This window comes from Aythya ferina (assembly GCF_964211825.1).
Source record: "Aythya ferina genome assembly, chromosome: 3".
NCBI classification, from domain to species: Eukaryota; Metazoa; Chordata; class Aves; order Anseriformes; family Anatidae; genus Aythya; species Aythya ferina.
This window is the reverse complement of record NC_140298.1, coordinates 54,684,149-54,694,210: the sequence shown is the minus strand read 5'-3', so window position 1 is coordinate 54,694,210 and position 10,062 is coordinate 54,684,149.

Here is a 10,062-nt window from a genome sequence, read left to right as displayed (position 1 = left end):
GAAAAAGATGACTGTGGCAGGGAATAGTATCAGGTATAGATGAAGAGGTAATATGGAAGCTGAAGCAACAAAGTTCTTGCAGAAGAACAAAAAATGAATATGCAGCTTAGGAGGGCTGAAAAAGAAAGGGAAGATGGGTTCATGAAAAAGTGTCCATGTATTCAAAATACTTGAACTAAAATATTCTGTGCAGAAGAGCATAAACTGAGCACCAATCTCTCTAGATTTTCGTGACTCGAGATCATAAAGAGTTATTTTTTTCCTGTATTTTTTTTTCTATTTTTCTGTCCCATGTGGCTTATTTTTTTAATGTCAGATATACATTGACACTCATATCAAAAAGCATGTGATTTAGCATGATAGATCAGCTACTGAGAAGGGATAGGGGGGAACTGACCCTACTATTGAGATATATGATACTTATTTAGAGAGATGACATATATTCTTGATGAGATGTGCAGCTGTAAGTTGTACACTCCTCATTCAAGGTTACTTATAAGAAAGGAGGAAAAGAAGCTGGGTTTGTTCTTCCGCCCTCTTTTCTTTGATTTAAGACAGAAAATACCGTGTTTTCTGCATTAGAAATACTATATACTGTGGTTGAGTGAGAGAACAGATGAACTGCGATACCTCTTGATATTTGTACAGGAACAGTTGGGCAGGGATAATAGTTTTAGTTAGCTGATGGGGGGGAATTTAATTTCTTTTTTTCGTCTACATAAATATAATTTCAGTTCACATATTCAAAGCATAAGATGTTACTCCTTCTACAATTAGGAAAGCACAACTACTTTTTGCAGTATTTCATAAAGGTGATCTGTAGACGGTAATATTCTCCTGATGTGTTTGGGTTATTCTAAACTACTTGAAAGAAAGTCAAGAAAGAAATCCATAACCCCTAATAATATTTTATACAGGTGAAAAGCCAATGGAAGAGCTTCCTAAGACATGCCTGAAGTTAAATCGTAGGTGATAAAACCCATCTGCAGGGGGAGACTCTCTAGTGTAGTTGGCTAAGAATTTCTCTAAGTCAGTGAAAAATGCTGATTTGCTAAAAGAATTTCAGAAAATAAGCTGTTTCATTTCGGTGAATTATTTGTTAATAAATCACGTGCAATAATAGATATTGACTTTGCTATTTACAAAAATGATAAACATTGAATTTTTTTCATTCAGAGCTAACTTTTTCTTTTAAAATTGAATTTAATTTTTACTAGAAAAGAGAAACTAGGTCATGTGAATCATTTTAACTGAACAAAACCAATTTTTTGGCTGTTTCATTTTGCAAAAAGATGTTCTTTCCAATCTACAGTATTCTCTGATTCTGTGAGATTTCCTTTTGAGGCTGGAAGAAATAATTGAAATATAAAAATTTTATGGATATGAAAACTATTTGCTGCCTACTCCTGCTTTCTAATAATGTCTTGATATCTCTCTCAAAAAGCTTACATACAACCAAATTTCTCTGCATCTTTTTTTTTTTTTTTTTCCCTGACAGAGAGAAACTCAGTAACCTGAATAAAGATATATAATTTGTTTGGTCTTTCTTTTCCCTAGGCTCCTGTGTCAAGAACAGTGGCATGATTTTTAACTTCCAATTTTCAGTAGAAAATAAATGAAAAAAATTGCTGGAAATATGCATGAAATCTCTCCATCATAGTTGGAAAAGTCTGAAAAAATTGTAGCCCAGTCTGCTTTCCATTTGAGACTGTCTGTTTATGATAGCTTTTAAATGGCTCACATGGAAAGTTTTCTTTACACCCTTTCCTTTTACTAGACCAAGGCCTCCAGACCATCACAAAATGATGATTCTGGGAGTTGTTCATAATGACCTGAAAATTTAAAACGAGACTATTAATCTTTAATATTGGGTGGAAATTTTTCACATTACTCTCTATTTTCTTAGTGCTTTTGGAAATTAAGGTAGGAGACTATTTCATGAAAAGCATCACAGACAACCATAGCAGAAAATTATGAAACTAAGAAAAGGTTCTTTGGTACTAGAAAGCGAGAGTGACAATCATTTGTCACCAAGATCTAGCATTTGGATGAGAGTATCTACATGATTCAGGAACTTAGAAAGAAAAAAACGATGAAGTTATGACAGCAAGTCTGGGGTCTCTAGTTAGTCCTTGACATTTACCAAGCTGAGTGGAAATATTTTGGTTATTTCTGGTAGAAATGGACTTCCGGTTTACCATCTCCAAAACTTCAGTATAACACATCAGGGAGTAGAAACCTAAAGATGCTTCTAAAGATAGCAAATATGCATATATTTATTTATTTATTTATAATTTATTTATAATATTTATTTATTTATATCTTTTTTTTTTTTTTTTCTCCTTTTTATTAGGACTGTACTTTCAACCCTAATGTTAAGCTAGAAACTGCAGAGTTGATTTTCATCAAGGAATGATGAGCTAAGGATTCACTTTATTAGTGAATTATGCAGTCATCACGCCGGGACATTGGAGGGAGTGACTCTGATTTCAGTTTAGTTTGCCTGTGTGCCTAAATGAAACAAGGGGATTTAGAAACAGGTTGATGTGGTCTCCTCTAAAATTACTTAAGTCATTTGCAAGTCCGTTGCAGTTCACACTGCAGTCCACTACTTATGGTTATTCATTAATCAGATACTTATAAATATGCAAGAAATGGAAAGGGAGATTCAATTTGTAAGCAGCCCATCTGCAAGAGCTTATAATTAGGGCTACCATATTTCTGAAAGATGTTAGACCTGCTGAGCATGTATACTCCAGGGTGGATGTGTGTTAGACATACCAGATGATTGCAAACCCTCAACAAATACAGAAATATCTTGAAATATGTGTACAACAAAAAGAAAATGGGAAAACCCATTTATCTATAGTGGCCCTCACAACAATCAGACAAAAAGTTTCACATCAGACAATTACATAGACAAAACCAACAGTACAGTTATGAGAAGATACATGTATATGGGTTTCTAGTCTCCATATTGCAATTTTTGAGTCCCACCATTTATTGGAAGACAAGGAGCCCATGTGAACCACCTAAGACACTGTTGTTATGTGAATCTGAATCAGTCACATTAACCACATTAACAGTGAAGTGCAAGGCAAATTCCAAGGAAGTGATGGGACTTACACCTAGACAATGAGAAAAATACTTTAGATTCAATCTGTTTTGAAATTTTTATTTGTAAAAATGGAAATGATCCTTCAATACTTTATAGTAGCTTTTAATATTATTTTTACCTCCAAACTACTGTTACTTTTGACTATTTAGCAGATATATGTTAATTTAATGTTTCTGAATTTGCATTTGCATATCTGTACTGTAGACAATGTTGAATAGGTCGTATCTTGTTTTTGATGTATAAGTCTCCTTTTTGATTCATCAACAGAATAGAAAGTGGGCTTGTGATCTCTTCCACGGTGCCTCTACAATACAGTTGTTATTACAAATGATGCCACTTTAGGCAGGATAGACACAAACAAACCATAAGCTCAGAATTGCCCATTGTAATCAAATTGGCTATTTTCCAAACAATTCACAGTCTCTCTCCCAGTGTGACCTTTCAGAGCCCTGCACTCAGCAAAATAGGGTTATATTACCTTTCATGCACTACTGTTCATTTTCAGGAGAAAGCCAGGATTATTGCTCAAATTCTGTTCAATTACACTGGAGCAACCTCATTGTTTTCAGGGGAGGGCACAAACAAGTCAAGTTGGCATATGGTACAGATGTGTGTTTTGTGTTACACAGAAATGGGAAGGGTTACGAGCATGCTGTGTAATAAAGATGTGACAAGCTGAATGCCTAGTAAGAGAATGGATGCTGTTTTCCAGTTAGTCCAGTTACCCTCACCTGGTCTTGATAATGGTTTCCAGAGGCATAATTGGACATAATGTATATGCTGGGCAGAAGCCAGAAGGGGAGAGATGGGGAGATAACTTTTTGACTTAAACAGGTAAAAGAGCAAAAGGCAGCTGGAGTTAGCAATCCTTTAACTTGAGGGACTTGGACTATTTTCACTTTCCTGTCTTCTCCCCTAGCATTATAGCTGCTCTTAGAAATCTTTGAGTTTTTATAGATACTTAAAAAAAATAAAATCCAAACAACAATAGATTGCCCAGTAGAAAATTATTTACATGAAAACTCTTGCCTAAGCATAATTTTTTTTCTTGAGATGACATCTACTTTGAAAATACAACACAATTTCATCTCAGATGTAAAAGTAACACCCTCCTCCTTATTTTTTTATTTTATTTTTTTTGCTGACAACAAGAGATACGGAGCTTGCTGACAGTATGTGGCTGATAGCTGTATCAGTCATTCCTAAATAGTCTATGAATCCATGTACAGTATAAAATATCATTGATTTATGTAATTGGGAATTTTTAGCAATACAATTTTGTGTAATTATGTTTGTTTTTCCCTATCCAGAACCTGCTTCCCTAGTGAATCTGGGAACAGCCTCTTCTAGTACAGAGCCACTATTTATTCCGCCCTTGCGCTTCCCTTGAGTATAAGTTATGATATATCAGCATTGTCTTTGAGGTCTACTGAATCTGTGGATATGCAGTACTCCGAAGAGTGGAGACGGAATGAAGTTGAAAGGATTCATGAATAAAAAGTAAGTGGATGATACTTCAAACTAAAGCACAAATACTGCATTGCCTAAATGGAGAGAAATTGCTCCTTTTGCTCAAGTAGGAGCAGTGGCAGTAACAATAAGCTAGGATTATTTTGGCCTTTGGTCTCAGGCTCAGTTGTTATCAGAGCGTGGCACACAGCAGCTATTTGGAATACTTTCTTTTCACATGATGGTCTCAGGTGAACTTTGGTGAGGAAAATAAATACCCTACTGGGTATAGAGCCTTATAGGTCTGTGAGAGAAGCTTTGCCAACTCTATGTGATACCCCCGTAACCTGCAGCACCTCTGAAAATAAATAATCTTTTAAATCCCAAATTCTTGATAAATGGAAAACACTATTCTGCTCCTGGTATTGTCAATTTTCTCTCCTTTTGCAGGGAACCTGACTATTCATGCTCAGTATATAAACATACTGCATGAGGTAAATAGGTATCAAGGCTAGTGCTGTTTTTGAACATAGATCATCATTTTACTTACTCCCTTACATCATTTAACTCTGTTCTTCTGACCCTGGGACCTGGTAATACACACTGCAACCAATAACCATAACTCCATGATCCGTATAGAATGCGTGAGGGATGGTGGCAAGTATATAATTTATTACCTTCAGTAGTGCTGTGTTATTATTATGTGACTGTTAGAGCATTCATAGTTTGACAGATTCCTATTAGCCAGTCAGTCAGAGTATGTAGTGTATTATTTTATCAATACCTGATGCATATCTATAAAGTTTGTGATCACTGCTGTAAAAGAACAACTGAATTGGCTGGGATGGCATAATCTCCCTTCCTGAGGTCTCACCTGAAACATCAGCTTAAGCTGACTAATCTCTTTTAAGGCTAGGAAAAGTCTGGGTAACTTTCTTACTCTCTTATCCTGAATCCCTGAAAGGAAGTGTCAAAATAGTACATGAAGTTATTTTCATTGTACTCCCATTCCAATAGCAGAAGCTAAAATTACAAGAAATCTTGTACTGGAAGACAGCCTGTTCTCACAAGATTTCCAGACCATTAACTCAAGAATCAGTTTGTTTGGATTAGGATTGCACAAACAGCCAAACTTCAGGTGCTTATCCAAAAAGCATTGAACCAAATCCTTTGAGCTTTCCCTACATACTTAATATGTTATGCAAATACTGACTATATGTGGAAACGAGCAAGATCAGAAAAACCTCCTTGTCCAGAACAAGCAGGTTTCATTCTTGCTGGACAAAAAAACAAAACAAAACAAAAAACAAACAAACAAACAAAAAACAACAAAACAAACAAACAAACAAAAACAAAACAAAACAAAACAAAACAAAACAAAAAAAAACTGTCATGTTTTCTTCTGGCTGGACAGAAACAGTAAATGTGAGGGGAGACACAGACAAAGAGAACTGAGGGATGGAACGTGAGAGGGGCTGAGGAAGACTGGAGCCAGAAAGCAGTTATCTACCAGAGGATGGGAAGAAGATTCAGAGCTGCATATAGACATAAAATGGTCTGTCATATTACAGGAAGCTGGGCAACACAACCTCTGTGCCAGCATAGGGCCAGGGCTCAGCTAGGGAACTCTGTGTGGGCTGTAGGGAAGGTAAGCATGGGACTGTCAGCCCTCTGAGGAATGGGTGCTGCTGACATTCTCCCAGGGCTAGAATAGCTGGCCAGAGCCTGCTAGATTGCTGCTTTCTCCCTGTTTTGGGCAGGGGTGTTGGACTACGTGATCTCCAGAGGTCCTTTCCAAGCTCTCTGACTCCAGTTCTGTGAAATTATCAAGTGAGAGGTTGTGTTTCTGTGTTTCGTGAAGATGTGACATAGGCTTAGTAAGTGGCAAGGCTCAGCCACCAGCTCCTGTCACATCACTAAATAACTTCTTGGTCTAGCTTGCACACTTTATCCTCCTGCATTTCTAAAATTGAGAAAGAATAGATCAGCCTTTAATGTTTATTTCAGGGTTATGAGGTATAATATTCTAGGGGAAATACATTTAAAGAGTATCAATCAAAATTAAAGAAACTACATAGGAAAAATGCAAGTTATTCTTTTTCTTTTCATTTGTAATTTCCATGGCATAGGCAACCTGACAAAACATGTTGCACATAATAATAATGTCAGTTTTTACTAAGAAAGTAATCAATGTGATCAAACAAATTTTAATCTAGGTATCTGAAACAAAGTATTTATTATTATATAGATTCTTACCTAATGCATTACAATGGTATGTTAACAAGCTGGTATGAAGTGTAAATTTTTAAGGTGAAAAAGCATGATTGTTAAATGATCATGAGTCCTGCCTCATCCAATGCATGACTGGCAGTAGCGCAGAGAGAAGGGTTTGCATGTGAAGTAGTACTACTGATCTTGCTCCTGAGGAATAATGCAATAAAGTACTGGCACAGCTGTGTTTTTTAATGATTTCATGAATGGTCAAGCAAATAAGGCATGATACTTTATATTACCTCATGATGAAATAAGACACAAAGCTGAAATCAACAAGAGGCTCCTTTTTGCCTTGCCAGAAAGACACTCAAAAAGCTGACAGACACTCAAAAGCCGGTGGAAAGAGAACAGGGTTTATGAATTCATGCTATATAAAGGAGTTAAAGTGTTGCAATTCCAGTTAGCTGACCTGAACTAAAACAGCTTCTCTCCACCTAGCATTAGACATTTATGTGGCAAGAATTTAGGGATTACAGTCACCACTGAATCCCTTTATAATCAGTAAAGAGAATAAGCATTTTAAGGGAGAGATTCTTTTGATTGGTTTCAGTTATTTTCTGTAGGACAATATGATTTGTGAGTTGATAGTTGTTAATCTCATCAATGACTATAAGGTTCAACCTGACTACACTTTTGCTGATGTCAGGCATCAGGCATGTTAGGCATTAGAAGAGGTTTTCTGAGAAGGTACTCAAACTTTTGAAAAAAACTTACAGAAGTGCTCATTTCTCTGTGCTCAATGAGAAGCATGGCCAACTATTCAACATCTTCCCCAGGAAAAATGGGTTATTTTTTGATCAGCTCTGCCAAGCTGGGCTGACTGGAAGAAACTGTGGATGTCACCCTGACTTCTTCAACACAGCATTTACAGCTCTGTTTGAGAGGAATGTGAGTGAAATGCTCCTCTATGTTATTCTCTTCCCACATCTTTGGTACCATAAAAAAATTTGTTCCTCAGTAGCACACCATTACTTATGCATTTTGAAAATCCACCAGAAAGACTTGAGGTGAAACGTGGAAGATCCTTGTCACAGTGTCTCTCCAGTGAATCCCTGTGTGAGACGAGGCACTGATGCATGCGAAAGAGCTGTTGGTGGAGTTGGTAGTGCCACTCCAGAATGGCTTCCCTACCTCTGCCACAGTCATAGTCCTTTCAGAAAGGATTTCAGTACAGACTATCTACCAGAGTAGATATCCAGAGTTGCTGAAAGTTCTGAACCCTGTATATCTTCAGTAATAACTTGGCTATTTATCTGGAGCTGTCTGGTTTCTCAGTGTCTTCTGCAGCTGCTGCTTCTGAGCATAACCTGTAACAGTGAAGCTGAGCTAAAGAGCTCACACTCATGCCATGCCCTTGAATAGGTGGGTGGGGAGGTGTTGAAGTAGTAATGTTTGTCCCAGGGATGTGTTGTTGATTTCAAGAAAATTGTGTCTCAGGAAGCACGAGCCCACAGGAAATAACAAAGGGTCTGCAGGGTCACTGAACATGGGCCTCTGAAATATCAGAAAAACCTATCTTATAATTCTTCTGTTAGAAGAATCAGCTCCATCTTAAGCAGGAGTGTTCTTCCACTCCTTTCTGCCCCTTTTGTGCAGAAAAAAAGGTACAGGTGCCTCTAAAAGGATGTCATAAAGTGCAGGTGCAGATGCTCAGCAGATTTCCCATTTCCAGCTTGTGATCCATGAATCTCACCACTGTTGAGTACCTAGAGGAGCATTTCAGGACTGGGTTCACTCTAGGTGGAAGCACATAATTGAAACTGCCTTGAATCTAACACTGAAAGTCCTCAGATGAAGAGCAGGTCAGATACCCCCCCCCCCACTTACTATTTCTTACTGTCCATTTTAAGCAGCTTCTCACTCAGCACTAGGTTTTTGAGTCTCTTTGAGGATGGCAAAGTCTCTTTGCTGACTGTATAGGGATGCTAATTTGGGGTCATCATACTCGGGCTAAGTATCTGTAGGTGCTGTAAAGTTTAACACACATGCCTAGTGCAGGTGCTCTGGTTCCTGCTATTCTGTGTTCAGATGTTCTTCCTAAATGTTATGGAAACCAAGGATGGAGTCTATATTTTTCTGTCTTCATTGTAAAGATTAATGTCTCAGCCAAACCAGAATTTGTGCACAGCAATAAGCTGCTACTTAATGCTTTTCTCCTATTGCAAAATATGTCTGACAACTGAGAAGAACTTGCTGGGAATTTTCCAACATGATGTTTATCTGTATGAAACATGCTCCTTAGAAGTGAAAACTAATAAATATAGTTTACTGACAAATATATTTTTTTTTTCTTCCAAGAAGAAAGTTTTTAGATCAATTCAGCTAAAACTGAAACATTTGCTGAAGGAGCCAGCAATATTTATTCTGAGTCAGTACAACATCCCTTCTCTCATGGGAAGGATTCAGGGCCAAATGTCATGTCCATGATACGACACTGAGCAGGAATTACAGGGCTTTGGTTCACATAACATATCCTTTCCACCAAGCAAAATGGAACATGTCAGTGTGGGAAGGATAAATGGCAATCTTGGGCTGTCATGCAGGAGGATCTTATTATAGATACAGAGATAATGAAACTAATGTATCCTGAGGCAGTGTTACTTAAAAGAATATCAGAACAGGAGAATGTGAACTGAATTTCATTTACTGAGACTTTTTCTGGTATATTTGGGGCTAAGTTTCTGCAAACCGTACAGAGTCTTGGTCCTTCAGAGCTGAAATTATGTTTGGACAGCTGGCAACAGGATAAGGCTACACAAGGCTTCCCCACCTTTTGAAGGTTTTTTGTCAGGCAAAGTATGTTTGTCTATGTGACCCATTTTATCACTCAATCGGTCCTTCACTGAGATACGCAAAGTAGAAGGTAGGCTGGAGGAACTGAACCCCATATAAATTTTCCACAAAACTCGTATGTCTGAAACAAATGGTAGAGAGGGTGGGAAGAGCTGATCTGGAAACTAATAAGGTCGACAGATGCACTTTTTGAAGATGATTAGATATGACAGAAATAAAGTTGCTCTTATAACTTATTGAGAGTGGATATGTTTGGTTTTGGGTACATTCTTGGATATGGGATAATGTTATCTTTCCTGTTCCCTTCTGATAGACCCATATTTTCACAGTGCAGGTTAGGATACCAGCATTTATTTCATGGCTATATGTATAAGCAATCTGTAGGCTGTATTTTAAAGTCTGTCTGGGTACGCCAGACCAGCTCCCTC